Source organism: Cebus imitator, unplaced genomic scaffold (assembly GCF_001604975.1).
Source record: "Cebus imitator isolate Cc_AM_T3 unplaced genomic scaffold, Cebus_imitator-1.0 Scaffold535, whole genome shotgun sequence".
NCBI classification, from domain to species: domain Eukaryota; kingdom Metazoa; phylum Chordata; class Mammalia; order Primates; family Cebidae; genus Cebus; species Cebus imitator.
In genome coordinates this window covers 977,747-990,170 of record NW_016107850.1, presented here as the reverse complement: position 1 = coordinate 990,170, position 12,424 = coordinate 977,747, and the positions used below count along the sequence as shown (strand labels likewise).

Genomic DNA, 12,424 nt, shown 5'->3' with positions numbered 1-12,424 from the left:
CGATCTCAGTTCACTGCAATCTCCACCTCCCGGGTTCAAGTGATTCTCATGCCTCAGCCCCCAGAGCAGCTGGGATTACAGGTGCCTGCCACAATACGCGGTTATTTTTTGTATTTTTAGTAGAGACAGGGTTTCACCATGTTGGTCAGACTGGTCTCAAACTGTTGACCTCAAGTGATCCACCCACCTTGGCCTCCCAAAGTGCTAGGATTACTGGTGTGAGCCACTGCACCTTGCATACTTTCCTGTTTCTTTGCATGTCTTGCAATTTCTTGTTGAAACTGGGACATTTTAAATAACGTATTGTAGTGACTTTGAAATCAGATCTATGCCAACGTCTAGTGTTTATTGTTGTTTATGAGATTTGATCCTCTTTCCTGCTTGCTTCAGTTACTTTCCTAGGATACTTCTATAGATTCTGTATTCCTTGCAATGTGTGGCTGCTATTTTCTCTGGTAGCATTTTTCTTCGATATTTTTTTTTCTTTTTAAGCCTTACTTCTTAAGAGTTGCCCCTGAATAAGCATTGTTTGTAGTCAGCTAATGATTGTTCAGAATATTCTATTAAATGCTATGAGCCAGTTTTTCTTCCACCCTGTTCCAAGGGGATTTTTGTTGGAGATTGCACCTTCAAATTTCAGAGAATTTACAAGTTAATATTAGCTTTTACTTCCTGCTTGAGTCTGGCATCAAAGTTAGATAGAGATGAGTTGTTGATATCCTCTCTGAGCTTTCTTGGCACATGTGCAGGCACACGCATTTGTGCAGCCTTTTAGATCTCCTGAAATACGTTGGAGCATTTTAGAGTTCCTTATGTTGGTCCTTTTCCCATTACCAATGTATTCCTTTTAAATTTTTAGCCAGCTTCTTGTTTGTTGCAACTGAGTTCATAGGCTTAGGCAACTGCAATGTTATTGAATTCAGCTCACGTTACTGTTTGCAAAACTCTGGAGATAACACTTTTTCTGAAGAAGTGAACTCAGAGTCAGGATAAATAGCCCAAAGCCCTGGAAATAATGGGTTTCAAATAAATCATTGGAAATACTGTTGAAATATTGAGTGTTCTAAGGATGGGGCTTTACATGAAGCTCCAAAACAAATCAGTCCCCTCTTTACTGGGTGCCAGCTTTTCATGGTTACTGTGCTCCATTACTGTGGTGAGAGGGAAATAAAAGTAGCCCCAGGTTAAAACAACATAGATCCCACTGTTCTAACCGAAGTTCAGTAAACCTTTTTTAAATGAATATCTTTTAAGCTAAATCTGTATCTTTGGTTAATTTCCAGAATTCTAAAACAGTTGATTTTTGTAGTTTTGCAAGTATTTTTATAGCTTTTGTGAGAGAAAGAATTCACCAAGGTTCCCATCCTGCCATTCTAGAAGTCCTGCTCTGGTAAGTACTTCTTAATACACCTTGAATTATAATGACATTTTAAACATACACCATAACAAGATTCTACCATACAAAGTTAAAATGATTACTTCATATCATCTGCTCCCTAATCAGTATTCACTTTTAATAATTGGCTCAAATTAGGATATAAACGAGCTGCTTCATGTAAATGAGGTTTCAAACAAAATTCACATTTTGCATTTGTTTTTTATGTAACTAGGATTTTTTGTATGTGTGTCGGGGGGGCTTGATTCTGAACTTTAGGAGAGGAAACATTTTTCAGAGGGAGACAAAAAGTCTAATAAGTACTTTAATTGTGGGGGAGACTTGTACGTGTTTATGGGATCAAGGGAAATCACTATAGTTTCTGGCTTAAGAAACAGCCCTACTCACGTCTTGTCAAACGAAAGCTAATAATTGCAGGTTAGCCTAAGGGCCCAAAAGATGCAGCAAAAGTTGAGACTGGGAAAACAATAAATTTAGAAAGGAACAAGGTCAGTGAGGATAGTTGGTAGGGATATAAAATTATTAGGCAAAGCATCAATAATGTAACTTGGATTTACTTTGGGATGCCAGACTCTTGGTGAATTACTCTTTGTTGTGAGCTATTTCACCACTCTGCATTTTTACATTTTTCCTTCAGTTGGTTAATACTAAGGGATGGTAGTGTTGAAGGCCTACCTTCAGTTTTCAGCTTTTCCATTAACTGTGGAATCTAGTTTTAGTCACTTGGCTTCTTTGAGCCTTTGTGAAATGAGAGGATTTGTTTAGATGTCTCTAAATTTGACTTTGTCTATAAAATATGATTATTCTAAGGCCTTTCTTAAGCAGGTATATGGAACAAGTAAAAATTGTTTTCAGTAACTGAGCTTAACATTTTTGTTTTCCTTACCCTGAAAATCAGGTACACAAGAACTTCTTTCCCATCATAACCAGTTTTATGGAAAGAACCTTAAATCAGAGTTAAAAACTGGTATACATGATTTTAGTAAAATGGAAATATTTACCCTTCTTCCCACTCAAATCCCCAAATAAAGCAATATTACTGCAACAAGGTTTACTTTATTTATGTAGTAAGAGCCAGTTTCATAAGGGAAACTATATGAAAAAATACCTATGTGGGAGTTAAAGCAAAATAATGTATTGTGATTGGGAATAGCCAAATATATATCATGATATGTCAGTTTTCCAAAAGTTAAATTTTAAATTTTAAAGTAATCTTGATCAAATTAGAATACAGACTCTTAAATCATCTAAAAACAGACAATTTTTCAGATACCATGGAATCATATCTTTTATCAAGAATAACAGTTATATTTATCAGTGCACTTTTAGGATACTGAGCAGATATTTTGGAGATCACTTGTGCTGAAAATATGATGAATGTATTCCCAAAATTGCAATTGCATATTTTCTATATTACATATTTTAGTTAGCAAAATAAGACAACTGCAACCACAGAATCTATTCAGAAACTAGAATTAAACAAGTTCCTTTAGAAACTGATCAAATAAACCATACAATTTCCAAAACGCCTTTCACTTTGTGCACTTAGCTTTGGTTTATAAATCCCTTCTGAAACAGATATCTAAATGAAATTAAACCTTTATTTTACCTAGAGGCTGCCCATCTCATCCAACCCTGTGTCCAAATGCCATCATTTTTAACAATTTAAGCAGTCACTGTGAACACAGTAGCCTCTAAGATAGAGAGGTTCTAATAATTATCAAGGAAAACAAAAATCATTGTTAACTATTATAACACGTGGGTCAAACCACAAACAATACAGACGCTTATTGAGTATCTGCTCTTTGTCAGCACTGAACAAAAGTGGAATGTCATAATGTATTAATCCCAATCCCTGCTTATGAAGGAGTTTATAATATAATTATGTGTATGCATATGTGTGTTTGTGTGTATTGCTGGGAGGCAGAAATTCATATAAAAAATACTGAACAACATGAGGTTATGTGCTAATGATGGACTGCATTGAATAAATAATAGGTGGTTAAGAAGTTCAGAAGAGGTACATATCACCCTAGTCAATTGGTAAGAATAGGGCTTACAATGGTACAAATTAAATTATTATAATAAAGTACTGTAGATGGGATATTTTCCCAGCTCCCAAATTGCCACATAGATGATTTTTTTCATACTTACTATATATAATCATAATTCCAACCCAACTTTTAAGGGAAATAGAGAAGCCCAATTTTATTGTAGTTATACCTTCATGATTGCATTTTGTCACTAATAATTTATAAAAATTGCAAGCGCTTATATCTCTGTAACTTTTAGAGATATATTCTTAACAAAGTGTTAAATTATATATTCTTGTGCCTGTTTTAAATAGCTTAAGACATTGCGTTTTCCACCTACAATACAGTACTTATAAAATGCAATGTTATTTCCCTTCCCTGTGCACATGTTCCATAGTCAAGTATTGAGAATGCCCAGTAACTTACTATGGCAGCTGAACTTTTAAAAACTGCCACAGAATTTGCTGCAAATGTAAGTCCTTCAATGTTTTACATGTGTGCAACAATGCTACATCTATATTTATGTTGGCTTAATCAACTTTTTCAATGGTGGGTCCTGAAGAAGCACCACTAGAGGGAGGAGCTCCAGCACCAGGGAATCCCCCATTCCTTCTGCACTCTGGTACAGCTTGGTAATGATGGTGTTGCAGACTTTCTCCAGCTATTTCTGCTGATGTTGAAATTCTTCCTTCTTGGCAGTCTGACTCTTATCAAGCCAGTTGATTATTTCATTACACTTGTCTAGAATCTTCTGTTTGTCCTCACCGTTAATCTTGCCTTGAAGCTTCTCATCTTTGACACTTGCTTTCATGTTGAACGCATAGGACTCAAGTGAATTATTGGATGACACTTTGTCCCTCTGCCTCTCAGCTTCAGCTGTGTATTTCTCAGCTTTCTGATCCATATATTCCATGTCTTCCTTGCTCAAATGGCCCTTGTCATTAGTGATAGTAATCTTTGTTCTCTTTTCCTGTACTCTTGTTCACAGTAGATACATTGAGGATGCCATTGGCATCATGGCCAAAAGTGACTTCAATCTGAGGAACACCATGGGGTCAGGAGGTATGCCTGTGAGTTCAAACTTGTCAAGCAGGTTGTCATCCTTGGTCATAGCACAATCACCTTCATAAACCTGAATCAGCATACCAGGCTGGTTGTCAGAATAGATAATGAAGGTCTGTGTCTGCTTGGTAAGAACTGTAGTGTTACACTTGATGAGGACAGTCATGACTCCACCAGCAGTTTCAATACCAAGGGAAAGAGGAGTGACATCCAAGAGCAGCAAATCTTGAACATTTTCAGATTCGTCTGCAGATAGGATGGCTGCCTGGACGGCTGCAACATAAGCAACAGCTTCATATGGCTTGATGCTCTTATTCAGTTCTTTTCACTTGAGTAAGTCTTGGAGAAGTTTCTGAATCTTGGGGATATGAGTAGAACCACCAACCAGGACAGTATCATGAGTCTGACTTGCTTAGTTTGGCATCTTGAAGAGCTTTCTCTACGGAGCACAGAATGCCATGGAACAGGTCAGCATTCAGTTCTTCAAATTGGGCACAGGTAATGAATGTACAGAAGTTGATTCCTTCATGGAGAGAATCTATCTCAAAAATGGCCTGGTTGCTGGAAGAGAGAGTATGCTTAGCATGTTCACAAGCAATACGGAAGCATCCTACAGCTCTCTTCTCACTGATATCCTTCTTACGCTTGTGCTTGAACTCAGCAATAAAATGGCTGACAATTCGGTTGTCAAAGTCTTCTCCACCCAAGTGGGTGTCTCTGGCTATAGATTTGACCTCAAAGATTCCATTCTCAATAGTGAGGATTGACAAATCAAAAGTGCCACCTCCCAGGTCAAAGACAAGCAGGTTTCTTTCAGCACCAACCTTTTTGTCTAAGCCATAAGCAATATCAGCAGCAATTGGCTCACTGATAATTCTAAGTACATTGAGATCAGCAATAGTTCCAGTATCTTTGATAGCCTGATGCTGAGAGTCATTAAAGTAAGGTGGCACTGTGACCACAGCTTTGGTAGCAATCTTTCCAAGATAGGCTTCTGTAATTTCTTTAATCTTTGTCAGAACCATGGAGGACAGCTCCTCTGGATAGAAATTTTTGGTCTTTCCCTTGTTTTCTACTTGAACTTCGGTCCTGCCAACATCATTCACCATCATGAAAGGCCAATGCTTCATATCAGACTAGACAACAGCATCATCAAATCTGCATCCAATCAGATGTTTGGCATCAAAAATCACGTTAGTGGGGTTCATTGCACTTGATTCTTTGTGGCATCATGGTTCAATCATTCAGTGTCCATAAAGGTGACATAGCTTGGAGTGTCCAGTTTCCCTGAACATTAGCAATTATCTCTATTTTTCCATGCTGGAAAACACCCACACAAGAGTATGCGGTGTCAAGATCAATACCAACTGCAGATCCCTTCGACATGGTTCCTGGCATGTAGGCCAGGCTCTGACTACGAAGAAAGACACAGAAACCACCAGAGCTACAGGTGTGTTCAATGAGCTATATTTACTTCTTGAAGAGGAAAATAGATGTGGTTTAAAATTTCAGAGCAAATACTATGGAACCAAAAAATGATGGCAAAAACATTATGATAAAAACTCACTGATATCCTGACAAACGTATTACCTCAACTATCATCTGCTGAATTAAAACATAGCACCAAAGCATATGTAAAACGACAATGAATAAAATGACCAATAAATGTACTAATGCCCTTACAAGGGCCCCCTGTAGTACTTATTAATGATAATTAAGAAGTGTTGTGATTAGGTACTGAAAAGTTGATCTATTGCCATACTCTTTCTGAAGATTTTTCTGATTGCCTTTCTCTGCATTTATATTTCATCTACTTCTAGTCCAGCTACTTTTATATTTATATTTTAAGACATGCTTTACTCTGAACAGTTCATAAGGCCTAATAGGAAAATGACCTTTGGAGGCACTTTCTGGGATAATGTGTCAACATTTCAGGGCACCAAATATTTATTGAATTCCCAATTTGTGTTAGGCATTGCACTTGGCATTAGGAATACAGAGGTGTGTACCAGGGCCCTAGCCTCCAAGAAAATGCTTCACTTTTAGAAATATATTTAAATAGGTTATATATTGTAAAATTTTCTAACTTAGTGTGACTAGATAAAATATCTAATTTTCAATATCGACTGAATAACTTATGGAGAGTTTTCTATTTGTATTTATTTATTTGTTTGTTTGTTTATTGAAACAGAGTCTTACTCTGTCACCCAGGATGGAGTGCAGTGGCACAATCTTGGCTCACCGCAACCTCCACCTCCTGGATTCAAGTGATTCCTCTGCCTCAGACTCCTGAGTAGCTGGGATTGCAGGTGCTCACCATCATGTCCGGCTAATTTTTGTATTTTTAGTAGAGACGTTCCCTCATGTTGGCCAGGCTGGTATCAAACTTCCGACCACAGATTATCCACTTTGGCTTCCCAAAGTGCTGGGATTATAGGGTGAAGAGGTTTATAAATCAGTACTGTCCAAATTCAGTGACTCTGACTAATGATAGCTAATGTAAAGCTGAAATGTCCAGTTCCAATGAAAATCCGGAAGCAAATAGTGATTTTGCTATATTCCTTTAGAGACAGAATAAATTCCTGTAGAAATGTATAATGCCTATATTTACATAACAGAAAATGTTTGGAAGAAAATAAAGTTCTACCCCTACTTGTGGGTGGTGCTGTCACTGTACAAATTAGTATTTTCCTTTTTCTGAAGATATTTTTTAATAATGAAAGTAGAATATATTCGAGGTTCCATGTCAATTCATCTGTCAATAAGCATGAAATACCATTAACTCAATGGTATTTTCCAAGGTGTTGCAGTGAAGGTGAACTTGAATTTTGGTATCAGATGAACGTAGGTTTCAATCTCTACAATCCCACCTTTGGAAAATGTTTTCTCACCTATGTTAACAGGGAAACAGCATGGTATTGAGGGCTAGAGATTAAGCTCATAAAGTATCTGGATCTTAGTACATGTGATATTTTAATTATTAATTATTAACAAAATTATTCTTAGGAATTGATTTTATTAGAATGTTATTTTAGAAGCCTCTAATAAAAGTGATCAGGCAAATTATATTTACATTCACATGATAGAAACATTTGAGAATCTGTCCTAGTTGAGTGGTAATATAGTAGGATGAGATCAAGCAATGAAGAAAAAAGGGAAAAAATCAACATTTTCCAAAATAACAGGCAAAAACTGCAATATCTCATAAGTCAGCTTACAAATGGAAGTGCCTTCCAGCCCACAGTGCAGTATTGGATTAGTGTTTTTGTATGCAACATATATGTTATACTAAGGACAGAAATGATCATGTATGGTTAATTATTTCTCCTTTTTCATGTAAAAAAAAAACTTTACACCTGCCATTATATTATAGAAACAGAGCTACCTAGATGAAGCCTCATTTGTAAGAGACCATGACTGACCCTCAGGACACAGGTGGAGGGCTGTGCTATTGGCCCAGGAAAATTTGCTATTCCAAGTCAGTGATAGAAAACTTTAAGTTCCTGGCCACTAGTACAGTTCCCATCTTGATTCTCTTTACTATCTTTTTGGACTCTTCATAAACAAAAGAAATGGAGAATAAATATATCTAGGGCCAACTGATAAAACGGAATTAAAAGTTCTGTATATCAATCTTATGCCCTTAATTATAGACTGACTAGCCTCCCCAGGATTCCATTTTAGAAGCTATTTGGCAAAACATCAAATTGCCTCTTGATGCAGCAGCATTTTTTAATTGTCTTTAATTGCCTAGACCTGAATTTAGCTCAGTACAGTAGATATCAGGACAGTGGAAGCTCAGGCAGAAGTGTGTCATCTTGTGTGGGAAGCTGTAGCTGATAGCTTAAATATTTGATGTATTCATAACATTTTTTCGATATATCTCTGAACAACCCTGTAAAGTGAATATAATAGGCAATTTTCTCAAATTTTAGACAGAAAAACTAAATTTCAAAGCTGCAGAAAGTATGTGGGAGAACAAGTATTAAAAGAAACCTTCCTTTTCCCTTCCCTACAGCCATTAAAACCACAGAATATGTTTTCTCTTGTGTCTTTCAGGGTGGAAACAAAGTTAAGTACCTGTTAACAGTACTGATGTTTTGTATATAGGTTGGTGCAAAAGTCATTGAATTTTTGCAATTACTTTTAAATGTAAAAGCTGCATCTCTAATGCAGCTTTTTATTCTAAGTAAAAATTGTTTCAACTCAAGCAGGGTAACAGTTTCACATGGATATTAGGGCCATTTAGTTTCACATTGCCACTACTCTAGAAGGCCACTGGAGTATTTTCATAGTCAGATGCTAGCAACTATCTCAAATAACAAGTCTATACTTGGATTACAAAATCTTTTCAGCTCAGATTCTTGTTATGTTTTGTTGCTTGTCAACTTATTTGTAGAATTGGAGACACTGGTTACAAGAAGATACTTTATTTTATAAGTTTATGAATGAATTCTGTTCTATGTAAGATTATATACTAGGTTTTTTGAAGTAACACTATCAAACAAGTATATTGGATGTAATGTATATGTGAGTGTGTTTGTGTGCATATGTTTATATGAACTGTCAGCCTTTTGTATCTAGAAATTCAATCAACTATAGATCAAAAATATTTTAAAAACAACAAAAGTAACAAAACAATAATAAAAATAATACAAATAAAAACAATACTGTAAAACAACTATTCACATAAGATTTACATTGTATTAGGTATTGTAAGTAATCTAGAGATGATTTAAAGTATATGCGAGGTGCATAGGTTATATGCAAATATTATGCTATTTTATGTAAGGGACTAAAGCATTTGCAGATTTTGGTATCTGAGGGTGTTCTGGAACCAATTCCTCATGAATACTGGTAAACAACTGTGTGTATGTATATACACACACACATATGTATGTATGCATGTATGAAATTATCGAAGAGCTGACAGTAGAGTAAGGAATTAGAGAGTAAAATCTAAATGAAGGATGCAACCCAGATGTGGGCAGCTCAGAACTGAGGCAACTATTGTCTTGTGGAAATTTGCTAAATAAGGGAATCTGAAAGTATGCAGACAAGGATTCAAATAGAATGTTATCCTCCTTTAAGCTGACACCCTAAAGAACTATACCATAAGTATAAGGATAAAACAGAGGTAAAAGGAAACCACAACCTCACCTCTAGGGTCTGCAAGAAAAGGTGCCTTAGAATTGAGGGTAAGAGTAAACCTGTCCCTGATCATTTTAAACCATAAGCCAGAACTCACAGTGATTTGTCATCCAGATTCACATCAACTAGGTTGTTCAGAAAGTTCAAGCTATAAATTTTGTTGGTAATAATTTTGGAATATATGCCCCTAAAGGTCTGAAAGAAGCAAATGCTAATATTCTCTGAAAAGCAACCCCATTCTGAAAATAATTTTCCAAAGAGAATAAGTAGCCCCTTGAGAAACAGCAACAATTAGGCACACACAAGTTCAAGGTACCACTGGCAAGAGGCAGAAAAACAACAAATATAATAAATATACCTGAAAAACTTCAGATATTATATCAGCAAGTATTATTACTATCGATAAAGAAAAACTATAAGGTGAAAAATTTCTACAGGGTACCATATCTATAAAAATGGCCTGGCTTACCTGAGAAACAAAGCAGATCTTCTAAAAATCAAAAACAAAACCAACAACAACAAAACTAAGAGCAAATTAAGAGCAGCTTAGACAAGGCTGAAGAGAGAATTAGTAAACAGAAAGTTATCAGAAGAAAATGTCAAAAATGCAAAAGAGAGGGTGATGTAGAAAACATAAGAGAGGTTAAGAAATATGTAAGATAGGCTGGGTTCAGTGGTTCATGCTTGTATTCCCGGTACTTTGGAAGGCTGTGGTGGGAGGATCACTTGAGGCTATGATTTTGTGACCAGCCCAGGTAACATAACAAGACCATGACTCTGCAAAAAAAATTTAAAAATAAAATATTAGCCTGGTGTGGTGGTATATACCTGTACTCCTACCTACTTGAGAGGCTGAAGTGGGAGAATCCCTTCAGCCCAGGAGTTCGAGGTTATAGTGAGCTTTGATTGCATTGCTGCGCTTCATCCTGGATGATAGAGCAAGACCCCATCTCTCTATATATATTTATTTTATTTTATTTTATTTTATTTGGAGACAGTATCTCACTCTTCAGCCCTCGCTGGAGTGCAGTGGTGTGATCATAGCCCACTGCAGCCTTGATGTCCTGAGTTCAAGTAATCTTCCTGCCCCAGCCTCCTGAATAGCTGGGACTATGAGTGTATACCACCAGACACGGCTAATTTTTAAATTTTTTTCTGGAGACAATGTCTTGCTATGTTTCCCAGGCTGGTCTTGAACGCCTGAGCTCAAGTGATCCCCCCACCTCAGCCTCTGAGAGTGCTGGGATTATAGGCATGAGCCACCAAGACCCAGCCAACCTTGTCTAAAAAAAAAAAAAAAAGTAACATACAGAGAAAAGTAACAAAATATCTAATTGGGCTTGCATAGAAACAGAGAAAGAGATTGGGTTAGAGAGACAGTATTTGGAAATAATATGATTAATTTTCTGGAGCTAATGAAAGACATCAAAGATTTAAGAAGACCGATGATTACCCAAGCAAAACAAATAAAAATAAATCTATACCTAGATATGTCACAGTAGAACTGCAAATAACCAAGAACAAAATTAAATCACAAAAGCAGTCTGAGAAAAATGCAAATTACTCAAAGGGCTCCAGAAAATTCTAATTATATTAAAATTCTATTTAAAAAGGTGTCAAAATAGTGTCTTCAGCCTAATAGTTTAAAAGTTTTGAGCCCAATTGACTTGAAATCACATAGACCAGTGTAACAGCCTACTTCTCCCTAGGGGTCTAAGTTTCTAAGTTGTGTTTTGTCAGTCAAAAAAAGATGGGATTTTTTATTTGTTTGTTTGTTTTGCTTTTTTCCCCAAAAAGTCATTATTGCTAAAGTATTTTGGTTGATTCTTTTCCCTGGTTTTCATTTTACTAAGTGATTGTGGCACAAAACACAGGGAACTGAAATGCAATCAATTACAATTTTCTACATCTGCCAAGAAATATAGTCTTTGGCATACATTTGTACTAGTTACCCACTTTTGGGCAACAGAGAGTCTTTCCAAATTCAAAGACCAGATGAATCTTTTTCTGGACCACACTATATCCTGAATAAGAGGGAGCCATCTGTCCTTGTGCCTGGTTCCCCAGAGGACTCTATACAACACAAATCTACCAATAAAGTTGAAAGAGCTTTCCAAAATTTTATAGAAGGAAGCCAATTGTTGTAGTACACATTGCATCAATTTGCATGCAGAAAAATATGTACCAGAACTGTGGTTTTAAGAAGGCAGTAGAACACAGAGTATGAAAAGCAGGTCATCAAAATTGGGTGCCAGAAAATATTTATGATTTCATAAGCCAGGAATCTGTTGGGTATGGAAAAAAATGAACTGAAAGTTTATAAATGCTTGAGAGACCTCATCTGAAATGCAGGAGATTGAATGAAATAGATTAGAAAAGGAAAAGTATAAAACGGCCATTCAGTTTTGCTCTAAATGGTTCTAACGGTTGAATGCCAGGGTTTTCTTTTCATGCAGAAATAAAGACATCAAAGCTAAATTAGAAATCCTCAAAATATTCCCTGGAATAAGAGGGACATTAGTTTTTCAATATATGTTGAGTTTAGATAAGGGTTTGAAGAATGAAAAAATCCTGTTAAAGTTCAGGGATCAGTTCTGCATTTTTTTACCCAATAGTATTAATTAAACGAAGAGAAAACTAAGTAATTTCCTATTCCTGCCCCTGCATTTCCTCTCTTCTATCTTTGTACCAATTACAGATTTTTACTAACCATATACGCTTTGCATTCTAATAACATTTTTACCTTTCATGAGATTAGATTCTTTTTTTTTTTTTTTTTTTT

At 36.1% G+C, this 12,424-nt stretch overlaps 1 protein-coding gene and 1 pseudogene across 1 annotated transcript in view; one reads left to right on the top strand and one right to left on the bottom strand.

Annotated features, from left to right (window-relative positions):
• The window catches only part of HTR2C (5-hydroxytryptamine receptor 2C), a 287,010-nt gene that overhangs the window by 150,838 nt on the left and 123,748 nt on the right, over nucleotides 1–12,424 (top strand). The window lies entirely within an intron of this gene.
• On the bottom strand, nucleotides 3,960–5,877 carry LOC108293376 (annotated as a pseudogene).